Source organism: Limulus polyphemus, unplaced genomic scaffold (genome assembly GCF_000517525.1).
Source record: "Limulus polyphemus unplaced genomic scaffold, Limulus_polyphemus-2.1.2 Scaffold1499, whole genome shotgun sequence".
NCBI lineage: Eukaryota > Metazoa > Arthropoda > Merostomata > Xiphosura > Limulidae > Limulus > Limulus polyphemus.
The window spans coordinates 135,766-146,936 of NW_013667109.1; the positions used below are offsets into that span (position 1 = coordinate 135,766).

General features: G+C 31.1%; 1 long non-coding RNA gene across 2 annotated transcripts in view; it reads left to right on the forward strand.

The window, feature by feature from the left end:
• The first annotated feature begins 4,988 nt into the window (after positions 1 to 4,988).
• Positions 4,989 to 11,171, forward strand: part of LOC111086863 — a 14,499-nt gene continuing 8,316 nt past the window's right edge. Inside the window, exons 1-2 of one of the 2 annotated variants that reach the window (XR_002611591.1) lie at positions 4,989 to 5,211; positions 6,114 to 8,825. This is a non-coding gene — a long non-coding RNA (uncharacterized LOC111086863). The other variant, XR_002611590.1, reaches the window with a different exon arrangement.

An 11,171-nucleotide genomic window follows, 5' to 3' on the forward strand; every position in this document is an offset into this window, starting at 1 on the left:
CCAACATGATGACAACTTGCAGATTCTCCATATTTTAATATTACAAATAAACTGTAGTTGCAATACTAGCGAATACAGTAAACACCATCTTCAATATAAGTCTAACTATATATATCTAGAATGACGGTGGATGCAACATGGTTGAAAATTTTCAATTAAAAAGGAAATTTTTATCTGATTTTACCAATGTAAATAACTATGAAACTTTCTGATACAAACATCTAATCAGAAAGCACAATTAGTAGATCTCCCCAATCACTGTAAGCCATGTGCATCCTCCCATGATAATAGAACAGAAATCAAGTAAACTGATCCTACAAAAGGACTAACACCTAAAAAGAGAAATCTGTCCAATTCACAATATTTCACCTTAATAATAACCACATGGTACTTAAAGCTAATATTCCTCTACTTAAATTTGATAACAAGTATTCCATTTTTGAGGAAATAAAGTTTGGAGATAAGTTTGAATAGGTAGTGAGGGAAACTTGAAATATAAGTGTACAATGTTTCGACAAGCTTATGTCATCATCAGATACAAGTAGTTTACACAGACACAGGAATGTGTATATACAGTATGGAACAAAGAGGTCACATAACTAGAGATTGATTAACAGCTTAGTAAAGGTATCTTGGTACCCCAGAGTGTTGGTTTAGAGTAGGAGTGTTTTGTTTAATTAAGATAGCTTCCTTTTTGTTTTTTTTCAGTTGCAGTGGTGGTAAACATGGGAAGGTTTTATTATGTTTGGTGAATCTGGTTTCCAATTTTCTTCGAGTTTTTCTGATGTAGAATTCTGGACAGTTATTACACATTATTTTATAAATGATGTTGGTATTGCGTGATTCTATGTAATTTTTATTTAGTAATGACTTTAGTTTAGGGCCATGTTTTTTGAGTGAATTTGAAGTCAACAGAAATGTTATGTTTAACGGCAAGTTTTCTACAAATGTGAACTATTTTTTAAATGATTACAGGGATGAATGTTGTTTGGTGTATTAGTATCAATTTTGAGTTGAGTTTTAAGGTTTTTGTGCTGGTGGAACTTCTTGAATGAGTAGTGGAAGAAACTTTATTACAAATGTATAACATTTCAACAAGATTATTATTATGTTCCATTTTTAAAGATGTCTTTAATGTGAGTCTTAATGGCTAGCTTTAATGTTGTGTCTCTTCACTGAGGTTCCCACCAAGGAAGCTTGTAATATTACACTTGACCTCTACCACAATGACCCCAATCCTTTAATTAATAACCCCATTACACTTTTTGTTTCCCTCTTAGAATTCACAACAACAAAAAACAACTTCATTTTCAGTAAAAAAACTTTCTTCTGATAGATGATTTAAGTATGGGCAACCCTGTTTCACCTGTTCTTGCCAACATATTTTTCACTAAGATTGAAACACAAGCTTTACAATCTGCATTTTATTCTCACGTACACTAGTACAGATATGTCACTGATACTTTTGTTGGTTTCACTTCTATCAAACACATACACACTTTCCTTGAACGCATAAACTCCGTTCATCCGAACATTAAATTCACCATTGAATGCAAAAATAACAAGCAGTTATCATCTCTTAACCTTGATGTTATTAGATCTGACATGCAGAGATGCAGTATCATCCTATACCTTTTAAACCAGGATTAAAGATCTTGTGCTGTTAGTTATACAGGAACAAAATCAAGGTTTGAAGAAAGAATTCTGTTAGTTTTTCAGTTCTGAGCCTATATATATGCAAATGGTTGGTCATGTAGTTGTGAAGCCAGGAATTGAACAGCAGTTTTGTAAAGCGGAAACCAAGGTTTGAAGGAGTATGATGGTTAGTCCTACAGGCCTGAAACTAGAGTTTAAAGCAGAGTTTGTCAACCTATTTGTGCTCAAGACACTCCTATACGTAATCTACAACTTCCACAGCACCCTTAACACTTTGCGAACCAGTTGATAGTGGCATGTTATTAGATCTGACACAGGTCAAAACCAAAAATCATCATCATCCCCTGGAATTCTGCCCATGAAAAAAAAAAATCAATATGCTAAAAAACCTTATAAACACAACTTTAAGCCTCAACTGACTATGTATATGAAGAAATCAATTTTATAAAGCAATCCTTCATTGATACCAACTTTTCTAAAAAAAAAAAATTAAACAACCAAACTTTAATTCTCTACATAATCTGACTCTTATTTATGAATAAAAATGTAAATACATAAACAACCTAAAATAAATTAACCTTCCAATAAGTATGAACGAAGACAAAACTTACTAATAGCTTAAAGCTCTCTTAATACATCTACAATGAGCTGTTTCATCTAGATGATTGGAAATTAAAAGTTTAGCTCTGATAGAGTGACCTCTACAATATGAACTGAACTAAGCAATAGTAAATAAATACTTCAGAAGCGATTTTTTTTCTTGGAAACTCAAAGAATAAGGCAGAATTTTAACTAAATAAGGAATTAGATAATATATATATATATATAAAACACAGTAACATTAGAGCCATACATGTTTTATTTAGGCTTAAACATATAACAGTTTCTTGCCAAAGTGGTGGAGGAACTTTTTTTAAGTGTATATATACAGAGTATTAGCCATGTATTAATTACTTTTAATTAGATGACTTAACAGCAATTCAATAACCCAAAAGAAAATTAACTAACAATAAAAACTTTTTAAAAATCCAAGAATAAAATATTTCATTTTGGTTGATTTGACGATTTTATAGCATATTTCAATGAATAAAATAATCTAATGGATGGCACATATTTTTGTAGTTTATTTAAGTATCCCTGGAATAATGTACCTTAATTCACTGTGTAAATTTCATGGTTTTTTTTAATCAAGAGTATTTTCCAGAATTACCAAGAGCACTTACTTTAAGTTAGCTAGCATGACTAAGCCTAAATATAAAGTGCATGTTTTGAAACTTACAGAAGACTCACCTTAATACAGTATTTTCCAGAATAACGAAGAGTAGTTACTTCAAGTTAGCTAGCATGACTAAGCCTAAATATAAAGTACATGTTTTGAAACTTACAGAAGACTTACCTTAGCATAGTGGAGAGATAATTACATTTTTCTGTTATACTGTATACAAAGTAAGTTTTAAAGTATGTGTTTCTTACAAGATGTATACTGAGTAAAAAACAGCATTATCACATTACCATCTAACATACTTTTGTTATAAATACTTATAATTAGGCCCCCTGGTGGCTAAGCAGTAAGTCTAAGGGCTTATAATGTTAAAAATCAGGTTTTGATACCCACAGTGAGCAGAGCACAGACAGACCATTGTGTAACTTTGTACTTAACAACAAACAAACTAAACTTATAATTAGACATTAAGTGCTGGGATTTTGCTTTACTAAATGTATTTTACATATTTTCAGTTTTTCTAGCTACATACGAAATACTAAAGAGAAAGGAGGAGGAAATGTATTTTATATATTGAAGTGGTTGGTAGGAAGAGCTTTGATCTGTTCTACTTCGTGTACTTACTTCAGTTCTGTTTTGTTTTGAAATTATAGATGCATACATAGTAAATAGATTACAAAATTTATAAAATAGTTGAATTGATGTAGTGTCTTTGGAACTGAAAACATTTAATTACAATTCTTAATACTGAGATCAGGTTATAGATAATACATGTGAAAAGTTAAATCTTTAAAAGTTGTATATAGTTATATATTAAGTTAGAAGAGCATTAGAATATGTATATACTTATTGATATTATGAATAAACTTGACTCTTAATGAGAAGATTTGTTGATGATCTTGCTAGAGAACAAAAGTATTTAGTCATCATTAAAACTAAAATATGTACAGTAATTATAGAAGAGAATGGAAGTGTTTTTGTTTTTTTTAATAATACTTTGTTTTCGTTTTTCATCTGATTTGCTGGTTATAAATTTATAAGTAATATGCTTTGATTTTCATAGCTGTATCAAACTCATATTTAACTTGTATTGTTATTTATGTGAAATAAAATTGCATTGTTTTGGGTAACTGTTCATCCTTTTGCTAAACAAAATGTTTTTATAATATCTCTTGTGAAATTGATATTTTAAGAATGAACATTTTCTGCACATTATTTTTATCGTACTACACTGTCTATTACGAGCATTTACTTCTACACTAGAAGAGTTACATAATATAAGGTCAAACGGAAAATAGAATTTGTGCTTTTTTTATTATTATTATTCCTCAATACTGAACTTTTGTGAACTGAAAGTGTCACTATTTCTTTATCGGTTCCATTTTGGTATTTGATTAATATGATACCACCAGCAGTGATGACAATTAGCACATGTCTGTAGTTTCCAATTTGTGGTTAACTTAGAGAGAGAGAGATTTTTAGTATAGCATCATTCCCATCATATGGATTCTTTTTACTTTGACTTGTTTCATAAAGACACTTACACACGCTTTTCTCTTTAAATTGAAAGTGGGAGTTATGAAGTTAAGAGCTGATGAACTTTATGAACTATGGAACCAAAATATTAGCTCAGGTATTCCAATGAAGAATTAATATTTCTCTTTAAACAATATTTAATTCACATAAGAAAAAAAAAGTGAACACACTTGAAATAACTTATTTTTGGGCTATCTTGGGCAGTCTATCTTCAGATGTGTTGTAAGTGTTGTTTGTTTGTTTTTTGTGTGTGTTTGAAATTATTTTTCTCTCTCTTCCATGTTTTACTTCAACCAACCATCATTCTATTCATGATGTCATAATTATAGATTATGAAGATTAGAATTGATTTGTGTTATTAAAATGAACACAAATTTAATAGTAAAGTGTAGTTGAAAAAGCTTTATGTTAAGGGAGACTCCTTATAATTCATTGTAATGATTAAGTGGTTCTTGAGTTTCTAGGTAACAGTAATTGATTACATAGTGACATGTCCTGGTTGGTAGTAATAAATACATGACATCTTTGTTGCTTCAAATAATTACAGTTGTTTTAATTTTGATCTTACAGAAAAGAAGTTCCAGTGTATGATTTGTGAAACCAAGTTTACTTCATCTTCTACTTTAAACAGACACCAAAGGTTTAAACACTGGGAAAGAAGAATATGGACATGTGTTTTGTGTGGGAAGACTTACACCCACCCAGAAAGTTTATCACAACATCGACGGATGTACCACAAGATTTTTTCCAGACATGTAGAAAGTTAATACAAAAAAAAAGTCACCTGTTAGCTGCATGTAATATCTAAATTTTGCTTTTTAATTGAAAAAGTTATAAATTAAGGAACAATTAAACTAAAAAGATTATTGAAACATCCTATTCTTTATATTACCAAATTTTGTATCATTTAAACTAAAAGTATTTCTAAATATTTTGACTGCCTCAAGGCACACCCAAAAACACCCTGACTTAAATTTCAAAGCAAGTTTTCATTAGAGAAATGTAGTTGTATTTTTCACATTATTGATGTTAGCTACATTGAAACATCGGAGGGCTTACAACACAAAAATTCAGGTTTCAATACCTGCTGTGTTAAGACCACAGATAGCCTATTGTGTAGCTTTGTCCTTAAAACAAAAAATGCATGTAAATAATAAAGCTTTTATTTCTTAAATTTTAAATAGTATCTTAGCTAACCAGTTTAATTGAAAAAAAAGTACAATGATGGTAATAAATTACTCACTAGTGTCATACAGTACTTTAAATCACATAGAACAATACAACAAATAGCTTCATTTTCAAGTTTATTGTTATCCAGTTGAAATTGAAGAATAATAATTGTCATTAAATGTCCGACATCACAGCATGTTTTGTATTTTAATGAAAAAACAGTTTGGTTATCATTATAGGATTAATATTGTAGTAAGACCTACAAAGAAATAAGAATTTGGGGGTAAGGTATAATATCTCGTGTTTATAGTTTTGGAATGGTCTCTTAATTCATGTAAGATGTTCATATGATGGTCAATGAGATTATCATACACATAAACTTTTTTTAACAGCTACTTTATAAAATACGTATTTAATATAAAGTTCGATGATATGTTATTATTGTATAATATTCTTAAGAATTATTTTTTCATGGGCTGCTCTTTGTTTGCTTCAGCTTCTTACCGTGCATTTGGTTTTCATTTTACAGTTAAAAGGTTCCAGTGTTTGTTATGTGAAACGAGGTTCACATCATCTTATGCTTTAAACAGACACCAAAAGTTTAAACACTGGGAACGAAGAACGTGGACTTGTGATTTGTGTGGAAGGGTGTACACCCACCCAGAAAGTTTGTCTCAACATCGCCGGATGTTCCACAAGATTTTTTCACGAAATGTTGAAAGTTAGCGATTAAAGGAGAAAGAAGTAGAAGCTGCCACAAGCTGATGTATGTTCTGTCAGTATGTATTGTTTAGATAAGAAAACAAAATGAAGCATTTGCAAGGCGTATAACAAGAATAATTGTACGTATCTTGAAACTTTCTTAAGTAGTCGAAGATTGTAAATATTTTAGCATATTTTTCTTTTTGTACTTCTATGTTTGTTGAATTTATTTCATTGTGCATTTTGAAGTTCTATGACTTGAGTTATTATAAACTAAAGTTTAAAACTATGTCCGAAAATATAGTTAATGCGTTGAACCAGCTTTTTCTATTGCATTTTGTTAGTCTTTTTTTTTCTTGAAATGAGCTTCTTTTAGCGACCCACTAAACTCGGATTTCATGATATTCTTATTGTTAGTCAATCAACTTCTTCAAATAAATTTATTCTATAGTATTTTCAAAAGTTTGTGGATAATATTGCTTTAATGTTTATTACTTCTCATGTTTTTATTCTCTTTTACATTATAAATATGTATATTTAAAATGATTTTAACTTTGTTCTTCGACTTGTACACCTGAAGAATGATGCTTGTGTCATGAAAATTGTTTGAATAAAGGTTATTACAGAATTTTTGTAGATCATAACTACCTATCATTGTTGGAAAATGTTGGAGCAAACAAAAAAAAAACTAAATCAAATTAACATAGTTGCTAAGAATAGTGTATGTACGTCAACTGAAAAAAGTGGGGAGGGGCATGGTACCCACTTTATCCTGTGTGTTAGATGCCGATGTTTTAAATCATGCGATGTATTAGTAACTATTTTATTTGGAATTACACACACACATGTACTATATATGTCACATTAGGGAGAGTTAATAATTTACATTACTGAATTTCTGTATTTGACCAAAATATGTCTTGGATCTTGTATATATATATATATATATTCTGATTATTAATATTCAAGAGGTTGTATGCATTTGTATCCATGTTAGTGTTACTCAGATAGTTACATGTAACTATTCAGATATACTATCTAAATACTGATTCCTAAATGCAATGGCAGAGTGTCTCACCAGATAACCAGTACTGAATTTATAATAAAAGGTAAATAATTCTTTAAAGACATTAGTTGCCTTTAATATTTGATATGTTTTCATTATCAGTATATTTTAATATACAATGTTATTTCTGTCTGCTAACTTTTAAACATACACTGAGAAAATGAAGAAATATATATAAAAACATTGTATTGTCAAATTATTTACTTGGTGTTTTGTTCATAAATATTCAATATTACTTTTTGCATCCTGCTTTAGGTATCTGTACCTTAATATAACTTTCACTGTTATGTATTCTGAAATAATTCTTTATGGTAAGCAAAAATAAACTAGTTGCTTTTATTAATGGTTCCATGATCTATTTAAAATAAATATTGAAAATAAATTATTTATATACAGGTTTTTCACTGGGATAATTAAATTTGAGGCATGATAATTTTATCCTTTAAACTTAACTTAGAGGCCTATATTTTTAAGCAAAGGCAAGTGATCTGAGAGGAATAGAACAGTTAATTTCAGTGGGGTAAAACTATCAAAAAACTGTTCGGGAAAGTAATTTAACTGGTCCTTCTTTTTTGTAATAATTTTATACAGTTTTATTACTAAGAAAGCTTTCCTTTGCACTTGCTTCGGTTGCAAGACAACTTCACAATCAAAAATGATCACGGTGAAAGTAATTCATTTAGGCTGAATTTAATACATACCACATTTGGAGTTGTTTAACAAACTAAACACATTGTTTATGTTACTTTAAATTTTAAATGGCTCGAGGCCCATTGCTAGCTCTGCCAGAAACCCATCTGCCCTGTCAGTCCACCACTTGTATCTACACTTTTAAATAAAACGTTTTTAAAATACCTAGGATATCTTACACATTTTGTAGCTTTATGTACGTACGGTTATCTAACTCGTGAAGTTAAAAAGCTTAATAAGACAATGAGAATAAATAATTTTAAACTCAGTGACCCCTTTTAAGTAGCATGATAAGACTACACAATTAATCTGGATTTTATAACTTGCAAGTTGATCAGATAATTTCAGTTTATTAGTCCAGTCCAATTTGAAACATTGGGGTTAAATACAGCAACTAGCTTATATTCATCATTGTTCAGATAGCAGTTATAATACATAGTAGAATGCTTTTCAAAATTTAACAGCTAGCCACTCCTTGTTGACAAACATTCTTATTAAGGGCATGTAACGTTGGAAGAATATATCTAAGCTCTTTTTATCCCCATGAAGAACATCCTTTTATTTTCCAGTTAATTACCCAATTTTACATTATTATTTTAAGAAAATGTGTGAAGACCAAGCTTTGAACTTTGGGAATTTATTTTTGATTCACTCTTAAGAGTGCTAACAGTAAGTTTTAAAATAGAATTCCAGTTAATGTAATTTTATTCTTTTAATCTGTTCAGCAGCTTGGGTACTAGAACTCTGCTCCACAGTGCCTGACGTCTTGCATTTTTATGTTTAGTAAGTACGTGTTCAATGTCTGCTGTTGCCCTCAGTATTTAATAAATGTGAGCAATTATGTTGATTATCAGGAAGAATGGCTTTTTTTATTCATTTCAAGAGGTAGTAATGCTTAACAAATAATTCTGTTTTCTTCTTCGTGGGTTATGGATTTTTATGTCTGTGAAGACTGCTTTAATAATTTGTGTAAATGCTTTATCAGTTACTTTTTTCACAGTTTTTGCTTCCAGCTGAAAAAAAAGAGTAAAAATACCTTGGACTTTCTGACTTATTTTCATCAGATGTATGGGAATAGATAAATCATTGGAATTGTATAGTTAACAATATCATGCGCCAGTATATTTTGACAATCCAATGAGTGGTCATTTCAAGAAGGCCCTATCTGCAATGACCAAATATCCACAATGGTATACACACATTAAAATTGTCATTGCATGCACAAAAGTTAATTATTATTTGCTCCTTCTGTTTCATAAGTCTGTGCTATGTTGTGATAAATAACCGAGAATTCTAGTGTCAATGGTTTTGTATATTCATCAAATGAGTTTTCTTTAGTAGAAAATACTGGATTTAATAGAACCTTATCACCCTTGAAGTTTTAACCCATTCACCTTGGCTATGACGTATATTTTCCAGTGCTCCCCTCACACTTCGACTGGGACAACTGTTTCACATTGTCGATGCTGTTTACGCCTTCCTCTACTGGGTCCAGGTTCATCATCTTGACTATCGTCACTAGATGGAGAGCTAGCATCCTCTTGTCTTCATCATCACACATTTGAACACCACTTGACTCACTTTCACTATCTTCTAAGCTATCTGAGTCAAGCATATTTACATAGTAATTAGAGTTACTGCTCATCACTCTGGCGATGTGGGTGTACGGTCGGTACGCAGTCGTCTTACATTCCTCTTGGACATCTTGTTGGTTACTGAAGGGCAGAGTGGAAAACATTGAGGGAAGCCATATATCAACATTAGGTGGGATGCCAGTAAATACTTTCCAACTCATCTTACTCCCATACGTCACTCGTGGCAATTTTGAATGACAATGGGAAACATTTGTCCCAGTTGCGGTGTGAAGGGGTTGGAGAAATATACGTCCCAGCTGCAGTGAAAGGGTTAAATGAGTTGTTTTATTGAAATCAAAATTTAAACTTCCTCGGCTGCATACTGGTACCCTCTTTATTCATATTGTATATCATCCACTTATTAATGTGTCTAGTGAGCTCTTGTGCTTGAAAGTTTAGGTTTATTTATTGAATTTCGTGCAAAGCCGCATGAGGACAGATATATTGAGGGTTTCCTGCACTAGCCATCCTTAATTTCAAAGCTACAGACTAGAAGGAAGGCCGCTAGTCAACACTATTCACTGCCAACTCTTGGGGTACGCCTTCAGACTGAACAATGAGATTTTATCACTATCCTTATAACTCATCAACTGCCTGCAAGTGTAGAGCAAACAGTTTTAACTTGGAGACAGTAAGAGGGTGTAAACCAAAAAATTCAGATCCACAGTCCAGCATAAAAACTTAGAAGGATTATCAGATACCCCCCTATCAACATGATTAACTGTAAATGTTAAAAGCACGTTCAGAAAAACGAACATTTCATTCAGTTTTATTACGCAAACAAGACATGTAGAAGGAGAAATGTGGACATTAAGAAGTAAGTAATTGTTAACTATCCGAATTTTATTAAAAAATTTATAGTTTACAGACATGGATTACCAGTAGTTAGTAGCCACAAACTATAAAGACGTTCAGAAGTGAGTGGACTGCAGCATATATATATATTTGAGCAGGGAAGAACCTAAGAAATGATATAAACAGAGATCTGGTCATACATTTGTCATCAGTGGATCTTTACAAGAATTACTTGTTGGACAGCTACACACTCCGAACCAAATGATACAGAAGTAAAAGGATAAGAAGCACACACACACACACACACACATGACATACTATTTCAATGTCAGCAGCTAATAAGTTCTTAAGCATAGTTATCAGAAAGAACTAAGTCACGTCAAATGAGCAAAAAATTGAAGTTTCTTATGCATCAAATAAAAAAGAACTACCTAACACCTATGAATTCGTATACATCTTTCGGCATCAAAAGATACAAATAGTTGGTGACAGATTTAAAAAAACTAAAAATAAAAAAGGTCAAGTTAAATGACAATGAATGATATGAACACACAAGCTAAAGGTTGAATCAGGATTGTAAAAAATGAATGGGTCACATATAATATTCCTCCGACGAATAGTGATAAAAAGCCAATAAAAACTGTATACAAGGGTCACTCACTCACTCTGATTGGCAGTTAGTTTGTTTTGTGAAGTGTCA